At 46.1% G+C, this 23,306-nt stretch overlaps 1 protein-coding gene across 1 annotated transcript in view; it reads right to left on the bottom strand.

The window, feature by feature from the left end:
• The window catches only part of SND1 (staphylococcal nuclease and tudor domain containing 1), a 445,445-nt gene that overhangs the window by 38,525 nt on the left and 383,614 nt on the right, over window positions 1-23,306 (bottom strand). The window lies entirely within an intron of this gene.

Raw genomic sequence — 23,306 nt, 5'->3', positions numbered from 1 at the left:
ACCCTTTTATTTAATGATGTTTACTTTGAATTTATATTAGTTCACACTAACACTCCATCCATGCTTTTGTTCCGGCCCTCCGGTCCAGTTTAAGAACCCATTGTGGCCCTCGAGTCAAAAAGTTTGCCCACCCCTGGGCTAGGGCGTCCCCTTGGCATGAGGCCAGCAGATTTCGCCATTCCTATTTTGTCCTGTCCCTGCCTCCCTGGACTCTGCGGAGGTATGCTACAGCCAACGCCCAGAGAGGGGCTCCAGCCTTTGAAGTTCAAAACTCTGGCGCTCCAGGGGCGCCTTTAGATCCCAGAGGTAGACACATCAGCCACACTGAGATGGCAAGAATCTGGGAAACTGTGGAGAGCTCCCACGGGAGGGGCACAGGCTGTGGAGAAGGCCGAGAACCCAGCCCACCTTCCTGCCTCCCAACCCCCTGTTTTGGATCTGCCTTTTTAATCCTCTCACCAAAACTACATCCTCCGGCTTCCCTAACTGAAAACCAAGTTTATTATTGGAAAGCCCAGAGAATTTATCACTGTGGAAATGAGGATATTTAAAACTCATAACCATCTTGCCGGCCACAGATCAGGCAGATATCCATCCTATTAGAATAACTCAACACTGCAGAAGTTCATCTTATTAAACTAAATAGTTAAGAAAGCCTTTCCCCACATCACAGAGATACTGTGTGTATGGTTTTATGCTCACCTTTCTGACTACATTCATCAGTCCATTTTGTTTCCTGTGTTGAAATAGACCTCAGAATTACAAATTGCTGAGCGGCAGCAGAAGTTTTAAATTAAGCATTCATGGGCGGAGGTGAGCTTGGGAAATGATGTAGGTCGTGAGGCAGGCAGGAAAGATTTAATGCCTCGTGTGCGGGGAAAGCTGAGGCTAATAGACGAGTCTGGATCAAGCTGGGGATGGAGGAGCCAGGGGGAGGGGGCGAAGAAAGAAGGCCAAAGAGGAAGAATTTAAAAGCTCTCTGGTCAAAGGGCCAGACATACCGCCTGACAAAACGAAAATTATTGGCGACTTGGAACCCAGCTAATGCCAACCTCCATGCAAGGCATAAATATCTGCTGTGCAGAAAAGTGTATGTGTGAGTCGGGGGTCTTGGGAGGCAGTCAGCCAGCTGCTTGTGCCTCCCTCCACTTCTCTCTGGACATTGACAGGTCCAGACTCCACCTCTTCCAGCTCCTTCTGTGTGACAGGCGCGTCCCCCCAGGTATAGGAGAGCAGAGCTTACATTATAAAGGCTTGTCTTGAGGTAGTCCTGGGGCGGAACTCATGTCCTCCCCCAGTTTGCCTCAGGAGGAGGTATCACCTCTCATGTCATTCCGTCCCTAGAGGGCTGTGGAAGGCCCCGAGGCCTGGGGCCTGCGGAGCACTGAGCAAAGATGCTTGTGTATGCGCTGCTGCTACAACTGACCACCACGTGGGTCACTCACTCAACCCCTGCAAGGAGGCCCAGGGGACGGAAGATGACTTACTGACAGCAGCCTTAACGGTGATCAGTGGCACAGGGAAGAAGGGCAGCAGCAGGCGCAGCTCTCTGGGAGCCCACACCCTGTACCAGCCATTCCATCTACCTTGGCTTATTTTCTTTTATTGCAGAGCAGCTCCTGTATGTGGGCAATAAAGCTATGGCTGCTCTAGCCCACAGGCCTGGGGCGGGGAAGAATAAGAATTCAGCTTGCTGATGTCGGACCGCCTGGGGCCAGGAGGCCCAAGCAGGGGGCTGGTTCCCCAAGGCACACCCCCAGGGCGTAGGATCAGAAAGTACCAGGCAGTCCTTCCCAAGCTGGAAAGGCCCTCTGAGAACCCACAAAAGAAACAGCCACTCCCAAACTCTGCCTCTCCCTAGTCTCCCATTCATCCGGGATCTCCATCCTCTGCTTGCTGGTTTTACACCCCCCGCCCCCCAACTCATTTTTCTCAGCTTGCTATGTTCTACCCTCTTCTCCCGGGCTGGCCTCTTCCCTCCACCATCCAGACATCCACTTCTGTCTTTTGATCAATTTTGTGTTCCACATCCTTCTAGCTAGTGGCAGAAAAAATATGACCTTCCACAGTGACTGGCCCCCTGTAACATTTTTGAAACCCGTGAGTCACTCAGACCCCTGATGGGAGGGCAGGCAAGAGGGAGAGAATTACCTGGCACAGTCTGAGGCGGGCAACAGGGTCGAGTTCTTTACTTAAGAGCCAGCAGCCTGGAGAAATGGAAGAGCTGGAGTGGCTGAGGGTTAGAGAGGGTCTTCTGAACATTCGGGTATAGGCTTGTATGGCATAAAAGAGGCTTTAGGGAGAGGAAAGGGAAACAGCTAGCTGGCTTCCTGCCTAGGCACAGGGTGACGGAGTTTCTCACAGCCCCACATGGTCTACACACATAAAACCTTGGCCAAAATTTGTCCCTGTCAATTTGAAAGCATTAAAACCCTGTAATTACCTATCTAATGAGACCGTCTAAAGAGATCCTTCTCCGCCATCTGCAACACACTTATTTCATCTGGTCGCATTCTACCCAAAATACATTTGCAAAATTTTTAATTAATTCCTTCTGATTTATGTGCTATTTTACAGCAGTCAATTTAAAAAGGTGTGTGTCAATTCTGCATGCACTAAGCCAGCACTGTCCATACAGCAGCCACTTGCTCTAATCTGGGAGTTCCTAAAGGGTAGGGGCTGGGATTGGTCTCTTCACATCATTCTAGTGACCAGAATTCTCTGCCCTGGGGACCCATCAATGTAACACTGAAATCCCAGGAGGAATACTTTTCAAGGCACAAAAATAGGGTGGGATAGGAGAATGGCATTCCAGACACGCCCATCAGGCCAGGCTTTGGACAAGGAGATGGATTTCGTCTGATTTCCCTTGACAGACGAGTTGTGTTCAGCAAACAGCCTGGCAAGTGGCTGTCACTCTGATGCTGAGCTCTGACAGGCATTGGCCAGGCTGCAGCGTGAGCATGCAGGTTCCCACGCCGGCCTCGTCAACAGACTTGGCTCTGAAGACAGGATGGCAATGCCCCCTCAGTGGCTGCTGCCAGGAAGGAGACTGCACTGGTAGGGAAAAGGAGACAGTATGGCGTCTCCTCAAAATACCCCTTCCTGAGTGGGAGGACAAGCTGTGGCAACGAAGGGGAGTCAAAAAGGGGAGGCGGGCCAGATCAAGTCTTGACAGACAGGCTGCCAGTTCAGTTCGAGAGCTTGTTCAAGGCACTGAGACAAGCAAATCGGGGCACTGGGCGAAGGCTGGCGTGAATGGCCTGTGATCTGTGAGCTGAGCAGAAGAAACAGCCGTCAGCAGCTCTGTCTTCCCTCCCGGCCCAGCAGCTCTCAGTGCCTGAGGCTGCCCCCAAAGCCTGAGGGAATTACAGAACACCCCATCTGAACCAAAGGTCATCCTGGCCCCCCCCCCTCCCCGCCCCCCGTGAATGTCTTCCTCAGACCTCTGGGAGACGGTCAGCTTCTATCAAATATTCCACAACAGGGAGCTCTCTACTTCAAGAGTCCATTTCGCTGTCACAGAGTCTTCTTTCAAGTTAAAACCCACCCACCTGCACTTCCTTCTACCCCTCTAAGTTTTGTAGTCTGGAGCAATTTGGAGTTAATCGGGTCCTTTTTCTTATTTACCGGTGGTAACAGTGGGAAAGTTAGCTCCAAGGGCTGCTTTTGAGGATTACATGAGAAAAGACTCTATGAGCGACTAACATGAACAGTGTTCATTCCCTGCCACTGCCCGCTATGTAACAGCCATTCATATTATTCATGTTTCCTCTGTCCTTTCTCTCCATCCCCCATGGTTTCCATGACTCCCTGGACCTGGACCCACATTCTATACTACCCGTGTCCCTTCCTAAGAATGCTCCTCCCACTTATTAAAAACTCTAAAAACGCAATGCTCACAACTGAACACAATATCCCAGATGTTGCTCAAGCAGAGCAGAATAATTACCTCCTTCAATCTATACTATTATTCTATTAATGTAATTTTTATCAGTCACTTCACACGGTTTGTTAGTGTACACTTTGTAGTAAACATACCACCCGCGCCCCCCCTCCCCTGGGTTATTTTCAAATGAACTGCTGTCAAACTAGGTCACCTTCATCTTGTAATTGTGTAGCTGATTTTTTTTTTTTAACTTAAACACAGGACTTGGCATTTGTTACAACTGGTAAATCACATCTGTTGTAAGTTACAGCCTCCCTCCCTCTCTCCCTCCTTCCAACTATATTTTATTGATTTCTGAAAGGGAGGCGAAGGAGAGATAGAAACATAAATGGTGAGAGAGAATCACTGATCAGCTGCCTCCTGCACGCCCCTCACTGGGGATCGAGCACGCAACCCAGGCATGACCAGGAATCGAACCGTGACCTCCTGGTTCATAGGTCCACACTCAACCACTGAGCCACACTGGCTGGTTGCAGCCCATCTTCCTCCATACTTGTAAGATATTCTGTTAACAGAACACACTCTGTTCACTTCGAATGTGATAAGTATGCCTTCTGGGCCTCTGCCTAAATCTTAGGAAGGGCAGACAAAACCAGGGCAGAAACTTAAATTTGTCCTGTGGTTCCAAGGTGTCCCATGTGTAAGGATGTGGTGAATGCTGTTGGAAAGGCCTACTCCCTCCTCCCTCCCAGTGGGAGCCTGTGGGAAGGTCTGCAGGCAGAGCACACAGGCCACAGCTGAGGACAAGGTCTGGATTTTACCCTATGGAAACCCAGACCCCTCCTTCATATTTCCTGGACTGGAGGCTTTTAGCTAAGTGAAGCTACTGTCATTTACATGGACAGGCATGGATTTGAGGGAAGAGACTATGTTAAAAATGGAGATTCGGCAAAGACCTTAGAAGCATCTAGGAAATGATGTTCTTCCTCAGCACGGAGGCTGACTTGGCTCTGTCCCCTCCCAGAGCCCCTCATCTCGGCAGCTCTGCCTATCTTCTTGGAACAATGGTTCCCTCAAATAATTATAGAAACTCTTGGGGAAGGCTGGCTGGGTCACAGGTAGGCGGCTGAGGGAATGCAGAGAAGGATCTTGGCAGCAGCACAGAAACTGGATTTGCAGGCAACATGATAAATGGAAGAGTGTTTGGGCCGAAAGACCATGGGAAAATGGTATGAGGGAGGACAAAAAATCAGCAGGGAGCCGAAGCCGAAGCGAGCTCTCTTCAGACTGCTCTGATGGCAAGACCTCTGGGCATCTGAGGGGCCCATGGAACTCGCTTGGGGCCCAGCTACCCCTGGGTTTTTGCCCGGCAACAAGGCCTCCTTCCGATGGCTCAGCAGTGATCTCACTGATCTGGTGCAGTGACTGACCTGCTCAAGGCAGTGAAGGCAGAGCTTGCAGAGGCTTCTTCTCTTGGCCTGAGAGCGGTGCTCACTGGAAGGGTGGGTTTCTGGGGAAAGGGCTAAGGGGAACGATGAGGAGTGGACTCTGTCGTACTTTTGAGGACCTGCTGGGTATCACTGATGCAATTTGTGTACAAATGAAATAAAAATGGACTTAGGATTGCCAGAAAATAGTGGTTTTTGCAAAAATTCTTTGTTTGGAGCAAACAGAAGAATCATCCACATGCAAAAAAGAGGAAGGAGAGAAAGGAAAGAGTGAACTGTATAAATATCTTCCTGTTAACTTCTCTCTTACACACATGCATATGTGCACATCAATTCCGGGTTCAACTTTCTTTTTAAAAAAAAAAATATTTTGTATTGATTTCAGAGAGGAAGGGAGAGGGAGAGAGAGATAGAAACATCAATGATGAGAGAGAATCATTGATTGGCTACCTCCTGCATGCCCCCTACTGGGGATCGAGCCCACAACCTGGGCATGTGCCCTTTACTGGAGTTGGACCTGGGCCCCTTCAGAACGCAGGCCGACGCTCTATCCACTGAGCCAAACCAGCCAGGGCCTGGGTTCAGCTTTCTTATATAAAACAATCGCATGGTACCTGAGGTTATCTACCTGGGATACAAGGTGTCCCTGAGATCAGTTCTTCTTGTACAGTGACTTGGAAACCTTACCCATGTGTGTTCCTGGCCTAGTCAAGCTTTCATTTGATGAACCTGAGGCATCAGCTCAGAACCTCTTTTACATTCACATCACTTTCAGAGAGCCACTGTTCCCCTGACTCCACCATTCTATTCCTTCCTATAATGGGCTCTCTGGCGACATTTCTCCCATGACTTTACTTACGAGAATCATCCCCATTTTATGGATGAGGAAACTGAGGTTTAAAGAGTTAAGTGCCTAAGGTTTAAGGCCATGCAGCCAGTAAGTGCCAGGACCAGAATTCAAAAGTGGGTTTCTGATTCCTAAGTCCACATTGCTAAGCATCACACCATTCTGCTGCACTGACATGTCATTAAGACTCTAGGCTCCTCAAGTCTTCTGGTCTTATCTGAGTCTAGAGGTGGTGGGTGGTTACAACTACGGTGGAGTAAGGGAAGGAAGAGCGGAACTGGCAGGCCCTGTATCAGGATGGCACTTAAAGAGCAAACTGTCCTCCTTGGCAGGCCTTGGAGAACGGAGAGAGTGTGGGAAACCAGCAATGTGAGAGGAGGGGCCTCTCACATAGAAAGAGTGACAGCTGCGCCCTGACCGGGTTGGCCCAGTGGATAGCGTCGGTCTGCGGACTGAAGGGTCTCAGGTTCGATTCTGGTCAGGAACATGTGCCTTGGTTGCGGGCACATCCCCAGTTGGGGGTGTGCTGGAGGCAGCTGATCGATGTTTCTCTCTCATCGATGTTTCTAACTCTCTATCCCTCTCCCTTCCTCTCCGTTAATAAACCAATAAAATATATTTTAAAAAAAGAAAAAGAAAAAGAAAGAGTGAGGGCTGGGAGAGAGAAGCACAGAGCAGCCAGGCCTGGTTCCTTTTATCCAGAGTAGAAAGAGAAAACCTTCTGGGGGACTTAGCAGAGAGATAGATCAATCATGGAGCCCTCCACATTATTGTGAAACTCAGACCTGGATGGAAAGGGAAGAAAGAAACAATCTGGGCATTGAAATGATGCTGGTTTTGCTCCTGTAAGGGTGACAAAGAAAAAGGGGTGAAGAGCAGGACTGGGGAGGAGGCAGACTCTCTGAGGTAAAGGTTCTGGCCCCACAACTACTCCAAGAATGACTACAGGGCCAACATACCTGAGGCTGCTTAGAAGGAACTCTGAAAGGCTTTGCAACCCAGCTAACCTTCCCTGAAGGTCCTTTCTCTGATAGAGAAGGTTCTTTCTCTGACAGACATACAAATACTCATGTCAACAGCTGCAAGAAGGAACTGTCAACCAGAGAGCATTCTGCCTACCAACCCGAAGTGCAATAGAGTGGGGTAAGGTGTTACACAGTGGAGTGACTAATATTTTACTCGGGGAACTGATACACATACATTCTGCATCGCTATATATTGCTCACATCCTAATCGCTTCTGCTTTCTTACCCCCTAAATGAAAACTGGTCCCGGCAGCTCCCTCCATGCAGTGGCCAGGCCGCCCCTGGAAGCTGTTTTCAGTGGCAACACATTCTTTCCCTCCCTCCCACCCAAGGCGGTTCCCAAACAGGCATGTTTCCCTAGTTCAGTGGTCGGCAAACTGCGGCTCTTTGGCCCCTTGAGTGAGGCTCTTCCACAAAATACCACGTGCGGGCGCGCACGTACAGTACAATTGAAACTTCGTGGCCCATGCGCAGAAGTCGGTATTCTGCGGAAGAGCCACACTCAAGGGGCCAAAGAGCCACATGTGGCCCGCAAGCCGCAGTTTGCCGACCCAAAGAGCCACATGTGGCTCGCGAGCCGCAGTTTGCCAACCACTGCCTAGTTCATCCCAAGCAGTGCCAATTGAAGCACTTAACTTAAAGACAATAACATTCGCTGTTTCAAACCATTAGGAACGTTATGCACGAGGCCTGCCGGGAGATTGCAGTACACACTCACGTACAAACATGCTCACAAGGCTCACTCAACATGTAACATGCACGCAACTAACAGCTCCAGGAGAGATTCTGCAAAAGCGTAGTCAGCAACTGTCAGCCTGTCTTTCTCAACAGGGTCTCCTCAATAAAAAATATATATATATATCAGCCCTGGCCAGGTAGCTTGGTCTGTTAGAGCATTGTCCCAATAAGTAAGGTTGTGAGTTCCATCTTCGGTCGGGGCACATACAAGAATCAACCAAAGAATGCATAAATAAGTGGAACGACAAGTGGATGTTTCTCTCTCTCTCCCTTCCTCTCCCTCTAAAATCAATAAAAACAAAACCATATTAACAAAAATCACTGCTAATCCTAATTCAGGGCCCGGAAATCACTGCTCTGGTCTCACCCTCCCCACCCTGAACTTCTGCCTCTTGTGTTCTGTGAGGTCCAGAAATGAACAGGAAGGAAGACACGGACAGACCTCAGACCCCCCACACTAGCAACTAGAATCTTTATGGGAGGAGGTAGGAGAGAGGAGAGAAAGGAGAAGCACTCCCCTCAAATGCTCTTGGGGTTCCTTCTCGGCTCCCCTGACATAAAGGGTGCCTGGATAAAGGAGAGGTCCGTGGGGCACAAAGATCTGACATTCCCAAAAGAACATCCTTTCCCACAGCTTCCATACGAGCCCTAAAAACCCCAAGAATGAGGAGAGGGATCATTCCTGTTGCTCCGCCCTCAGGGCCTTGGCGATCAAAAGTGAGAGAAGAGAGACAGGGAGAAATGATGACAAGTGAGGAAAGGGAAAGAAGAGCAAAAGAGCAGGTGGTAGGGGAGTGACCCCAGCCCGGTTTTAAGCTGTAGGTGAATGAATGTATTTTTAGAGTGACTTAAGGTGAGTGGAAATAGCTCAGGGCAGGGGGCAGGCCTGGGTTCTAATCTTAGCTCTACCGCTACTTTATGCCAAGGTAATTTTAAGAGAAGCCACTTAACTTCTTTGGTGTTTTCTCATCCCTAGGTAGGGGATGGCATCGATTTCTGAGCTTCTTCTAGCTCTCCAGCCTCCCGAGCGCAATCCTGAAATTGCACCCTCAGTTCCATCCCCTCCTGCATTTTTCTCTCCTGAAGGACCAGGGCCCAAACTGCTCTGGTTCAGTCCCCTGTCATCTGATCTTTAGGGTCTCTACTCATCTACTTCGCCTCTTTTTGAGCTTTGAGGCTGAGCCAAAAGGGGCTGCCTCTTCTGCCACGAGGTTTTCTAGATTGGTGCTTTCCCCCTTAGAGTCCCACTGAGTAACATCAAGCCACATCAATTAACGAATTATTGCTGGATCACAGAGGACAGAAGAGATGCTGTTAGAACAGAGACAGGCAAATGCTGGTCTGACCTTTAGAAAGAACAGAACAAAGAAAAGACAGTGAATTCCATGAACCACAAGGTAAGAAAGTTGTCTGTCCTGGACCAAATCCCAGAATCAGCTGTTGAAACATAGTTCGTGAGCTCTCAGAAAGCAAGTGATTGTTATAAGAATGATACATGTTCACAAAAAACAAGTTAGACTTAACCTAATTTCCTTTGTCGGTGGGGTCTGTAAGATGAGGAGTCTATCATAAACCTCTTCCCCCAAGGGACTGAATTATTTTAGGTGTGTCAATGATGGAGCACAAAATGACAACCACAACCGAGTTATTCCCTTTCAACTATTTTCAGCTCCTCTGATTAAGTTAAGGAGAAAGTCTAGGTTTACCGCTGATGTCTTTACCATTTCCTTTAATATGTTTTTTTTTTAAAAAAATTGATTTCAGAGAGGGGAAGGGAGAGGAAGAGGTAGAAATATCAATGATGAAAATCACTGATTGGCTGCTTACTGCACCCCCTCCACTAGGCACTGTGCCCGCAACCAGAAACCCAGGCATGTGCCTCGAACCATGACCTCCTGGCTCATAGGTCGACCCTCAACACTGGCCAGGCTCTTTACCATTTCTTTAACAAAAAAGGGCAGACCTCAGACTCAGAGCCTTGCAGGCATATAAGATTTAGCCAGAATTTCTGAACACTATTCTGTATTCTCCATAGTTATTTTTAAGATTTCCTTTCATTTATGGTACATGATACATTTCCATTTTTATTTTTTTAAATATATTTCTATTGATTTCAGAGAGGAAGGGAGAGGGAGAGGGAACGACAGATAGAAACATCAATAATGAGAGGGAATCACTGATTGGCTGCCTCCTGCATGTCCCATACTGAGGACCAAGCCTGCAAGCCGAGCATGTGCCCTGACAGGGAATCGAACTGTGACCTACTGGTTCATAGGTCGATGCTCAACCATTGAGTCACACCGGCCAGGCCATTTCCATTTTTATAAGTTTCTTTTGAAATAATTTATTTCAGAAAAAAACAGAGTAATTTAAAGAAAAAAAATTAGGAAGTATAGTAGAGAGGGTACTTGGATTTGGCAGCAGCACATAGATGGCATAGAATACCTGAAGTTTGGGAGACATGGCTGGAAATTACATGTAGCTGGCAATAGCAGTGAAGGAACCACTTGGTGGCAGTTAGGCTGTCTGAGCCTATGGGCATTCACTATAGAAAGGCCCATCGTTGCCCAGGCAATAGTCATTACTTCCCCTTCTCCCTGCTGGCAGGTCTCCATCATATTTGCTGGTGATATCTGTATGTGACTCAGGAAAATGCTCACTGGGCTAAGTTATTTTTATTTTTTATTTTTATATATATTTTATTGATTTTTCACAGAGAGGAAGGGAGAGGGATAGAGAGTTAGAAACATCGATGAGAGAGAAACATCGATCAGCTGCCTCCTGCACACCTCCCACTGGGGATGTGCCTGCAACCAAGGTACATGCCCCTGACCGGAATCGAACCCGGGACCCTTCAGTCCGCAGGCCGATGCTCTATCCACTGAGCCAAACCAGTCAGGGCTGGGCTAAGTTATTTTTTGTGCCATGACTCTCTGGCAATCAAGAGGAACCTATGGACCCCCTTCACAGAATAATACATATATATTATTACCGAGGCATAACTGACATAAATTATCTTGTTGTATGTTAATTATGTATGTCAATAATACAGACATACAATATTACTTTCAGGTATAAAACGTAATTTAATATTTGTACATACTATATATTTTTTAATATATAAATTAAAATGCATAAGATTGTAAAAGAAATCAATTATACTGAAACATTGTTAAAATATTTTTAAAAACCCACCCAAATCAGCTGGGGGTGGGGCAGGAGTAGGGTGGAGGGAGTCAATGGGGGGGAAAAAGGGAGACATCTGTAATACCTTCAACAATAAAGATAAAATAATACACCATTCAAATAAGGAAACAGTTAATATATGTGTTTCTTTATTAACATGCTAAAAACCAAGATGTAGCAGTAGGTCTAACAACTACAATTTCACAGCAATGATAAGAGTAAACAATATTTTGGAATTCCTACAACTATTATGATGTAATATGAAAATGTTTGTGATCTCTCTTGGTGATAAAGTCTTAGATATACTAGGTTTACTATGATTTGTTGCTTACATTCATATTCAAAGGGAACGCTAAAATTGAGTTAGAGAGTAATAAAAATAAAGATGTAATTTTTTTCTCCTCCCAATTCAAGGACCCTATGAATCCCTGGTATCAGCCAATCATTGGAGTGGGATAGGAGAGTTCTCTTTCCTAGTCCCATAAGGGAGTATCTTCCAAATGTGGGTGATAAAATGTAAGCGGAAGTCTGGTGAGAGGATTCTGGTAAAAAAAATTTTTATGCTTTTTAAAAAAAATACACAAACAGATCTATCAGTGCTGATACAACTCCAATTCTTTATAAGAGATCCATTTTCTTTCCCCCATTAGCCCACATGTGCTGCTAGTTTCCAGTCTATCAATGTGCAAATTTCTCAATTCATAAATCTGATAGAAAACTTTGAGATCAGAGACCCTATAATTATAATCTCTACTAGTCCTGTAAGTGGAGGCTAAACCCAGGACACAAGTAGATTTGCTAAATAAGGATTTTAGAAACTCAAATGGCATTAGCAGGCCACAGAGACAAATGCACACAATGACTGAAAGAGATCCATCAATATAAAAAGAGACACATTCCTTCCACTCTGTATGAACTACATGGAAAAGGAAAGGACTGAACAGGAAAGTGTTATTCATACTTCTGAGGATGACAGCAAAGCCATTTCAAATTCCTTCTCAAAGGTTCTCTTGTCAGACAATAGTGTGGTGGAGGCCTGGGAGGGGGCGGCGGGAGCCAGATGGAGGAGGGCAATGAGGGGGTAATGGGGGACATCTGTAATACTCTATCAATAAAGATAAATAAAAAAAAGGTTCTCTTAAACTTTTAAGTTTTGGGGGTAAGCGTGAGAGGAGGAATAAAGGTGGGGAAGGGAGAAGGAGAAGACAAGCCTCTTTCTTTATTCTAAACATTCTTTTTATTATCCCATTGTGGGAGAACAAGAATGCTTTCAGTCAGGTGAGGGAAGGAAGGATTTTTAAAATAAGCATGTTGGTTGCACAGGACACATGTAAAAAATTCCTTGGTGACCAGCTTTCAAGCCACTGGTTTCAGAGTTTCTGCTCATCTGACCTCCAGGGGACAAAGGTCTCTATGGAACAAGCAGGACTGCATTAGTCTACAAAGCCATTTTCTTCACGAGCCTGCCTGTCCCTTGTGGAAAAAAATCCCATGCTACCCATCAGGGCTGCAAAGCTCCTTGACCGCACTGACCCAAGGGTGGCAGTGGGCACTGGAGAGGAGAGGCGGGTCTGGGAAAAGCTTTCCTCTAGACAAAGGGAAATATTTCCCCTGGCTTTCTTCTCTGCCAAGTGTCTGTAGGTGGACAGCACCGAGTCTGGGGTGAATCCCTGAGTGGAGCAACAACTCTGTTCCTTTTGGAGATCAAATAAATGCTCCTTAGGAAAAGCTGAACACAGGCCAATGCAGGAGACCCCACTCTGCTAGCTTTCGGCCCCAGACACAGTCTCTCCTAAGTCCATAGTCCTTCCTAGATGGCTCTAAAATAAAATGGGGGTGGAGGGAAGTATTTGTCTGTGTACACTGTCCTATTGAATGAATACTCTTCAGAAAGTACTGCAATGTTTAGTACAGGTACATTATTTATGATGGATTAAATATGGGCAACCATATGTTTTGAACATATTTTTGTTCAAAGAGTTGGACATTAATATATTCAAAACAATTAGAGCCAATGAGAGACAGAGGAGGTTTTAACCCTGGCAGAGGTGAAGCTGGTAGAAGAAACCCAACAGTGTTGAGATATGGGGACAGGTGTCACCTCCAAGAACATGGGCCACATTAAGACAAAACTCAGCCAACCTCTCCTCTCGGCTGCTCTCACAAAGAGATGCAGCCTCACATGGTGATGTTTGGGCCCAAAGACTAAGACCCACCTCCTTCCTCGCCTGCCAGTGCTACTGCCCTCTAGGCTCAGGAGAGGCTTCAGAACATTCTTCAACACCTACTTAATTCCTTCCTAGAAAATAGTATTTATGAGAATGGTCTCGTTCACTTAAGCAAGAGAGTCAAGGTTATGTGTTTAGAAAACTCATTAATTAATAATAAATAACATTCTTAAAGAGACAGATGCAGCCAGGAGCTGGCAGGGAGCCAACTCCTTAAGCGGCACTGAAAATGGGGCAGGGCTGCTGATGGTCGTGAAGGGCAGAAGTGGTCCTGGTTCCTATCACAGTGTGAGCTCCTCTTGGTTTCATTTGATAAGGAAATTTTACCTAAGTGCAGGACCAGAAAGACTTATTTCTGTCCCTCTGCAGACAATAGGGGCAAAAGACAGCTTTCATTGGTTAGGAAATCGACAAGGCTCAGGTGAACAGTCCTGCTGGCTGACAGACGGACTCGTCCTCGGAGTGTTAAACACAGGCTACATCTTTCTCTCCGAGGTTTCCGCTAGAGAGACTTAGAATGCCCCGTGTTGGGTGGTGGGTTGGTTTGTCCATGTTCATCTCTCTCTTTTTCACCTACTGTCTCACATGCATACACACACCTTTTCTGAAGAGACCCCACGGACTGGCATTTGGAGACAGACTGCCAGAAGCCAGGGCAGGAAGGATGGAGCTGAAGTTGCTCCCTGTGCCTGGGATCCAAAGAAGTTCTCCTCATGGGTAGGGATCCCCAAGGGCTCCGTGCCAGCTCCAAAACACCACCAAGTTGCTGGGCCAGAGAGGCCAGCTGAGGGGGCGGGGTGGGGGTGGGGGGCAGCCCTTGTCCAGCCCACAGCCTGCTCACTCACATAAAGAATCCTTTCAGAGTTATTGGCTGGCAGGGCTCCTCAGACTTTTTTTTTTTTTCAGGGCTTGTGCACGGAATACAAATCAAGCAGCCTCCTGGCTGTTACACAAACTGGCTCCAGTCACCAAGAAAGTGATAGAGAATGAGGGCTCCTCTGCGCAGCTGCCAGTGTCCAGGCATCATGGTGGGAGACACCCAGATTTGCAGCTGGTAGCCCCACAAAAGCTAGGGCTTCAGCACCCCTCACCTGAAGCAGAGAGAGTTCAGTCTGGTGTCCCTCAGAGAAGTAGTTTAGAGTAGACCAACAGGTTCCTGAGAACGGACTCTTAGCATTTCTGTCTGGTAGGGAGGCAAAAACTGAGATGGGGATTCATGGACAGGGAGGTGGTGTTCTGGGGTAAAGGAGAATGAAGTTCAGAGTAGTCACACTCTCCTTGTGTAAAAACAAATATTTACTGAGCAGTTCTGGCCAAATCCAGAACTGTGTGTGTGTGTGTGTGTGTGTGTGTGTGTGTGTGTGAGAGAGAGAGAAAGAGAGAGAGAGAGAGGGAGAGAGAGAGAGAGAGAATATGAATCTAAAGATGAAAACCAAGAAATTGGGGAATTCTAATTCTTCTCTGATAGAGAAAGTCACATCTAAAAACAGGAGCAAGAGCAGGCTGGAGGCCGGGTACATCTAACTCCTGAAGAGGCTCATATCATAATGAAAAAGGAACTCAGCATCCAGGAACCTGGGTGTCAGCCAACCTACCCATTGATGGTTAGATGACTCATGGGGAAGCCAGCGGTGGAGCTCCCGGCTGGCCTCCTGCTATTCCCAATGCTGCACTCCCCTCCACTTCTAAGGGTAGAGTCTGTCCTTTGGCTCACGGATGAGTGGGGTGAGGATGCAACTACAAGACAAAATTCAAGCCCACATTTCCATTCTGGGTCCTCCAATTCTCCCTATGAAATTCCTTAGAGGAGACAAATGAATTCACAGTACTAGGCCAGTACTGAATGGTGAACTGAGGCCACACCAACTGGAACTAGGAAAACTCTAGTCACTGCTGAAGCTGGCAGCACAGGCTGATCCACAGAGAGACTGAACAACAGATCAAGAAGGCTGGTGGTGAGTAGGCAGTGACAACATGGCACCACTCGAGGGGATTAGTGGCTTGGAGGCCACAGAAGAGATGCAAGGAGAAACCGCAGAAAAGAACACAACAGGTTTCAAGACAACTGAGCAGATTAAAAACATGGAAAAAGTTCCAAGCTGAATATATGTCTTAAATTCATTCAGAGATTCCCTAGGGTAAGGATGAAAAGTATGTTCCCATCTTGTTCACACTTTCCAAACTGTAAGTTTTTCTCTGAAGCAGTGAGTTGCTCAGTAAGGGGCCCTAGAATATTTCCAGAACAGCCCTAAGCCATGTGACTGTTTTAAAAAATATTCTGTGACACACCCATGGCTGAGAAAAATGGAGTCATAAACTGAAGAAACATCTTCCTCAAGGTAAAAGGGAAAGAAGGTCAATGACAAAGCTGGAGAAGGACCCAGGTGACCGGACTCTCCACACAGCTGCTTGTTTTGGCTCTCCCTGAATGTTTTCAATTAAGAATTCGTTGATGGAATTGTTTGTTCTTTAATCATGAAAATTTGGGGAACTGACAGCTAACAGAGAAGAGGACCATGGACAGAAGCTCTGGCTCCTCTCATTGCCCAGCCGGACTGTGCTATAGCTCAGGCACTCAGTGGGATATTTATAGCTGCCTTTAAATTTACCCAGCTCTCCATAAAGCGAGGTAATGGGGCGCCCTTTACTGCTGCTAGTGGTGATTGTCCTAACAGTGTTTAATTAGCAAAAAGCGTTGGCACAGCCACTTTCAGAGCACTTGATCTTACTGTCCTGGTGCTCCCTATTTCAGGCTCAATAGCCTCCACTCCCTTTGGAGAAAATGAACTTTAGCAAATTTGAAAATGACAGGCACATGCACACTTATACTCACTCTCCTCACCCTTCACATCCACAACTGCTATGAACATGTGAGCCTTTATGATATCTCCATAAAACTCTCATAAATCTGTCAGCAAGGGGCTAGGAATTCTAAAAACTGAGGACTACAGAAACCTAAAGACCACTAGGATCCTCTCTAATTTCCCAGCATTAAAAAAAAAAAAAAAAAAGCTGGTCTGGGGTAGGGGGCATGCTAGAAGGGGTCAATGGGGGAAGAAGGGAGACATATGTAATACTTTCAACAATAAAGATTTATTTTAAAAGCTGGTAACTTTTAAAAATATTTATTTTTATTGATTTCAGAGAGGGAGACAGAAACATCAATGATGAGAATCACTGATTGGCTGCCTCCTGCACGCCCCCTACTGGCAATGGAGCCTGCAACCTGGGCATGTGTCCAGACCAGGAATCGAACCCTGACTTGCTATTTCATAGGTTGACATTCAACCACTGAGCCATGCCAGTTGGGCAAAAGTTGGTAATTTTTAACCTGTCTTTATAGATTTAAAGAGTAGGGCTAGCGCTAGCGATATACCAATAGGGACACAAGATAGGAAGGGCTCTGCTTTCATGGGAGTGTACAATACATAAACGCAGATAACAGTAAATAAAGTAAGAAAACAAAGCTGGTGATGTGACTGACTAGTGGGGCTGCTTTAGAGAGGGTAGTCATGAAAAATCTCTCTCAAGAGATATGCTCTAGAAGGAGCCCAGTACCTGAAGATGTGGGGGAAGGACATTCCAGGTAGTGGGGAGAGCAAAGGCCATAATGTGGTGAACCAGCTTGAAAGTATTGTAAGGGAAAAAAGCGCAGTATAGTTGAGGTGTAGGGAATAAAGAGGATGATGACAAAAATATGAGGACATACATGTACAAGAAAGGCATGATGGCTTAGGGCCTGTGGTTCATGGTAAGCAATTTAAAAAAAATTTTTTTTTATTGATTTTTTTACGGAGAGGAAGGGATAGAGATAGAGAGTTAGAAACATCGATGAGAGAGAAACATCGATCAGCTGCCTCCTGCACACCCCCTACTGGGGATGTGCCCGCAACCAAGGTACATGCCCTTGACCAGAATCGAACCTGGGACCCTTCAGTCTGCAGGCCGATGCTCTATCCACTGAGCCAAACCAGTTAGGGCCATGGTAAGCAATTTTGTTATTATTTGAATTATGAAGGGAAGATAATGGAGCATTTTAAGCAAACCAATAACATCACCTGATATAATGTCACAAAGGTCACTTTGGTGGCTGTGGGGAATAGACTGAATACATGTCTTGAATAGGTTAATTTCTTAGTTTTTAATAAATGTTCTGTGGTTATATAAGATGTTAACACAAGGGGAAGCTGGGTGAAAGGCACATGGGAACTATTTTAGAACTATCTAAAAGTCTAAAATTATCTCAAAATTAATTTTTAAATACAAACAACAAAAAAAACACCCTGATTCTTGAATGAAGAATTGAAAGGTCTAAATTAGGCGTAATATCAAGAGTAGATCAGTCCAGAAAAAAAATAGTAAGAAAAAAATGGATTCTCTCAATAATTGACTTGGTATAAAATATTTCCTTTCTATATTAGTCTCCATATTACACAGTAATAGCTACTACCACTGTTACTACTTGTTAAGATTGTGATTTTCATCACTTCTAGTCCAATAATACAATTAATCCCACTTTACACATGAATCTGAAGCTTAAAGTAACTTACATACACAGTATCCAAGAGGCAGAACCAGGATTTGACCCAAGTTTCTCTGACTCCAGAATACTTTCCATACGCCACTATGGTATAATGCCCACCGGCATTCTCTCCCCACTCTGTAACATATTTTATTTTGTAGACTCAGTTTGGGGGAAAAAAATATTTGGGCTTCCCCAAACCCAACCAAAATGAATAAATTTATACACACATTGTATATATGGACCCACAATTAAAGAACAGATTTATATTTATGTTGGAAATACTTTAAAAAAGCATTCTTACTCATAACTCTCTGCATCTGCTGGGCTCTGATCTTGAGGTCTCTATTAATCTCCAATGAGCACGAAGCTCAACATTTCTGACTCAGTTACAGTTGAGCCAAATTTTGCAGCAATGCCAAAGGTACCTCTAATAGTATTACTGGTAAATGCTTATATGTCCCAAGATCTTTGGGATAAAATCTAGAGGCCATGTAAAGGAATAGTTAGAAAATTATACATCAAGAAAAGGAATCAAGAGAAGCAAAATAATAGGAGACAGATTTATCGAGTTTGTCTGGTCAGCCTGCCCTCTTCTCTTGGCTCATGTGATGTTTCCTAAGGCTGCGCTGACTGAGGGATACCATCCCTTCCCACAGGGAAGACCCTGTGACTATGCAGCTCACACCTGGCTCCTCCACTCCTCAACAAGCACAAGGATGTGGAGTCACCTGCTGGTTGTCAGATGTACCCTTCTCTTCCTCTCCTTCTTAAGTGGCACATCACAGCATCATAGCGGTATAGAATTTGGGCACTAGACAGATTTGAGATTGAAAACGGGCTTTGTCACTGCAGCGAGCTGAATGAGCAAAAGATATATCCACATCCTAATCCCAAAGACCCTTGGGAAAAGGGTCTCTGCAGACGTCATTAAGGATCTTGTGATGACATCATCCTGGAATATCCAGGTGGGCCCTAAATCTAATGACAAGTGTCCTTATAAGTCACAAAGAGGAAAGGACAGAAGAAAAGTCAAATGACCACGGAGGCAGAGATTGAAGTGGCCATAAGTCTAGGAATGATGACAGCCACCAAAAACTGGAGGAGGCAAGAGGCAAGGAACAATTCTCCCCTGGGGCCCATGGAGAGAGTGTGGCCTTGCCAGGTTACAGCCACCAAACATGTGATAATCTGTTACAACAGCCTCAAGAAATTAATAGTCACTAGTTCTGGGGTCCTGAGAAAGTTTCTTCAGTTCATGTGCAAAATGGGGAACTTAACTGTATCTACCTCACAGAGCTGTCATGAGGAGCAAATATGTGTAAGGACACTTTCCAAGTAGCTACCAACTCCCCAGTAAGTACTGCTTTAACATCACCATTATTATTGCTATAAAAAAGCAATCATAGAGAAGGATAAACCACAAGGGCCTGTAATGGGCCAATGCACCCGCAGAGGTGAACATTTGCAAGGTCTGTGTGGCCGTACAGGTGACTGTGGCTAGAACTGGCACCAAACTGTCTACCCCAAAAGAGGCGGCAATGGGGGGATTGGGAGATTTCTCCCTCCAGTCAGGCCTGGCAGCCCACAAAGATTGTAAGCCCCAGGAAACTAGCTTCAGAGAAGAGGGAGAAGCCCTTTCATTCTATAGCTCTTTGCCATTCTCATTAAGCATCTTGTCTTTTCTTTGCCGAGGTTTTTAAATTACTCTCTGGATGGGACCTGTAGGGAGAGTGATTTTCTGTCTGCTTCTTCTGCCTTCCTTACAAAGTAGAGTCCTTAGGGGAAAAGAACAGTGGATTCTGAGGGCACTCATAAGAGTGAATACTTCTAGAACAGTTGTGTGGCCTTGAATCATCAGGTTCAAGGAAGAAAATCCATTCCCTTAGTGACTGTGGGTAGTAATGGCACAGCCACAGCCTCACTTTGGGATCACAGGCAAGAAAAATAGCCTTAAAGAAGGTGACCTTGGAGGGGTAGTCACATATGAGGAAGATGCAAAAACACACACACACCCTCGATGTGTTCACTGCCTTGGATAAGAGAGGAGGTGACTATTTTCACACAGACCATTTCTTATACTGCTTTGTCATCAATCCACCAATCAATTGATATCTTTCCTTACCTTTGTGGAGAGCCATTCCCATACTATCTTTCTTCCTGTTTCCCAAGGTCCCTTTTCTATTTTGCTCTTTTCTCGTTCTTAATAAAATGGCAGCACAGAGTATAAAATGGAAAAGGTTTGGCAGTCCAGCAAACAGGAACTGGAGTTTCAAGAAAAATGTGATCTTCCTGTCACTGGTGGGCCTACCTTAAGGGGCCTCAAAGCCTATTGGAGGCAAGATAGTACCCTGCCCAAGATGGCACATGGAGCAAACCCTGTGAGACATTATGGACATCTAGTGGCTGCTCAGGATAGTGCCTCAGGGCTGCATGTCAAGGTTGGGAGTGGTCTAGCTCTGGGCTTTACCAAAAGCCCAATTATCAGGCTGGCCAGGCAATCCTCTCTGAGTCCGTCCCCGGCTGAACTTTTCTTCCATTTCTTATTATGGGTCTGAAGTCACTTGGAATGGCAGACTAGCTACAAAGACCCATCTTTATCTTAATCCAGCAAAGTATAAGGACAGCACCTGCATACAAGCCCACACGAGACAGGCATTTGGGGATATTTTCCAAGCCCAGGTTTAAATGCCAATTAGCCATACATTGTCATCTTGACTCAGGGGCTGAGCTCAGAAGGGACAGACTCTGATATTAATTAGTCATGTGGCTTTAGGTAAGTCACTAGGACTGATTTTCATTAATGCCATTTGTAAAATGAGAGGTTAAGTTCAGATGATCTCCAAGGTCCCTTTCAGCTTTAACACTTTGTGATCTATAAGCCTTCTTAGTAGCTAGGAAAACACGGATCTGCGTTGGCACTGTGGATGGCTAGATTAAACTAAAGGAAGCGGTGTCTTACCAACTTCATGGCTCATTTCCAAGACTTGGCTACAATCCCAAAGGATCAACCTTCTTTACAGGGCTACGTATCTGAGAAGGCGTAGAAATCACGGCCCCTGAGAACTGGAGGAACATTTTAGTCCATTTCTTTAATTTTATAAATTAAGAAACTATGGTTTAGAGCTGTTTTAAGATTTCTCACATGTCTAATCCGTGGCAGAAAGGGGACTAGAACTCAGGTATCTCAGTCTTAGTGCTGCTACCAAGATGTTGATGCAGGCTTTGCCCAATCACTGGCTGCCTTCTTCAGTTCTCCCTCTTTATCACAGCAATCTCTGTGTGAAACCAGAAAACATTCTCAACCCAGCATTTTTTCTGTCTCTTCATCTTAATTTAAGCCTTTTTCTTCTTTTTATTCCTTGGTGCCAACACTTCAAATCAAGGAAGTAGTCAGAACCAGGGGCTGAGGACAACAGGCAATGGCTAGATGATGCTGGGGTTACAGTGCCACTTTAAGTTCAGAAGGGCTGTGTGCTGCCATGGCCCCGCAGCCTCCTCGGTCTAGTTCGTAGCTTCTGTGATGCTCTCTCAGTCTCGTTGATGAGCCCGAGGACAAAGCAGCCCCATCTAGAACTCCATGGGCTGCACAGAGCTTGGGTATATTTATTCACTTTCATCCGTTAGTTACAGATATTTACCGGGAGACAATCTGATTACTAAGTACTGGTTTGATCCAAGGTAGCCCACCCTTCCATCCACCTACACAGTTATGGGGCAGAACCTTTCATTTGCTGGGCCTGGAGCTGAACAGATGGAGCCTGAGTTTGACTACACTGGCAGGAGACCAGCCCAGGCGGAGACCCTCTTTTGCGTGAGGAGGGTGAGGTAGCCATACTCCAGCGTGCTACCTGGATCCTGGCCAGGGTACCCTCTGGCACTCTATCAGCTTGATGCCAGCTGTGACAAGGAGAGGAACCCCTAAGCAGCAAGTTTCTGATTCTCCTCCACAGACCCGTCGGGCTAGGTTTACATTTCCTGGGTCTATAGGATGGTAGTGTCCTGCTGCTTTTAAAGAGCCCAGATGGATCTAACTATGACTATCAGGGTTAGACTTACTTCCATTTCTCTCATTCTTTTTCTTGATCAGTTATTGTGAAAGAAACAAGTTAAATAAAAGATCTATTCTCTCATTCCTTCCTCTCCCACTCTTCATTCTATTTCTCCTCAATGAACTTTTTAAGTCTTTCCTACAATTTTACCTCCATTATTTACTCTATGCAGAGTAGACACGTTGGACATTTTTGTTATAGTGACGAAAAAACTGGGCTCAGGATTTGAAGGCTGAATTGAAATGCTTGACTCTGTTGCTTTTCGGGTGTATGACCTTAAGCATAGTATTTGCCTGCCTGAGCCCAGTACTTTCATCTGTAAATGGAGACAACTATGGCAGTTACTTCACTGGGTAAGTGAAGAGTAAGCAAAAACACACCCCTCCCTAGCACCGTGGAGAGCATGAAACATCCCAGTAAATGCCTGTTACAGTGGATGGATGAAACCTGAGTTCTCAACAACCGGGAGACAACTCTGGGGAATCACTTCCTAGACACCTGAGCTCTGCCAGAGAGCAAATCCTGGCTCCTCCGCTTACTATGTGACCCTAGTAACTTATCGACTGCAAATGCATAAAAAAGACGTCTTGGTAAATAATGGGGAATCCAACTTGCCAGGACTTCAAGGATCCCTAGCATATATAAGGATGAGGCTCAGGTTACTGGCAGCAAACCATACTGAGATACCAGGTAGAGCTGAGAAATGCAGGACTTCCCCATTCTTAAGCCAATAGCCCACGTGCAGGTGATTGACAAGCAAGCTTGCCGAGGTGAGGCGGTGTTGGGGGGAGGGGTCTAGAGCCAGCCCTCGAGAAAAAGCAATGTGAAACCCAGGCCAAATTCTACCAGACTGGCTTCCAATGGCTTAGCCCCACCCTAACTAGGCAAAAAGAAAGGGGTTACCTTTTGGGGGTTGGAAAACGGCTACAATGGTCTGTCTAGTGCCCCAGGGTCTCCTCTCACTCTGCAACTTGCTGCAGAGTTCTCTTCAGGAAGTCCCAGCAAGGAAGAGGCGCTGGGGAAGCTCATGGGGCAGGTTTAGACGCCCCCCTCCTCCCCAATCCTCTAGGGCAGGGAGGGTAAAGGGGCCCACAGGGCTGTGAAGAGTGAGAAGCTGCGGCTCCATGAATGAACTGATTGTGCCCTGGGTTCTGGGAGTTTCCACCTCGATCCTTTCTGCCAGCCTCAGTGCCGTCCCAGGTTGTCATTCCCCGGCTCCCCGCTCTTGGTCTTTCCCTCCACTGTTTGCCTCCCCGCAACCCTTTTCTAACTATCGTTTAAAGCCCCAGTTAAAGCCGAGGAGGGGTGAGGAAATCTGCAAGGGAGGGGCAGGACGGAGACGCCGGGGTGCAGCCGCTCAGGCTCCTGGTC

The sequence above is a fragment of the Myotis brandtii genome, unplaced genomic scaffold (assembly GCF_000412655.1).
Source record: "Myotis brandtii unplaced genomic scaffold, ASM41265v1 scaffold587, whole genome shotgun sequence".
Lineage (NCBI taxonomy): Eukaryota > Metazoa > Chordata > Mammalia > Chiroptera > Vespertilionidae > Myotis > Myotis brandtii.
The sequence above is the reverse complement of the archived record's forward strand: the minus strand, read 5'-3'. Positions and strand labels throughout refer to the sequence as shown.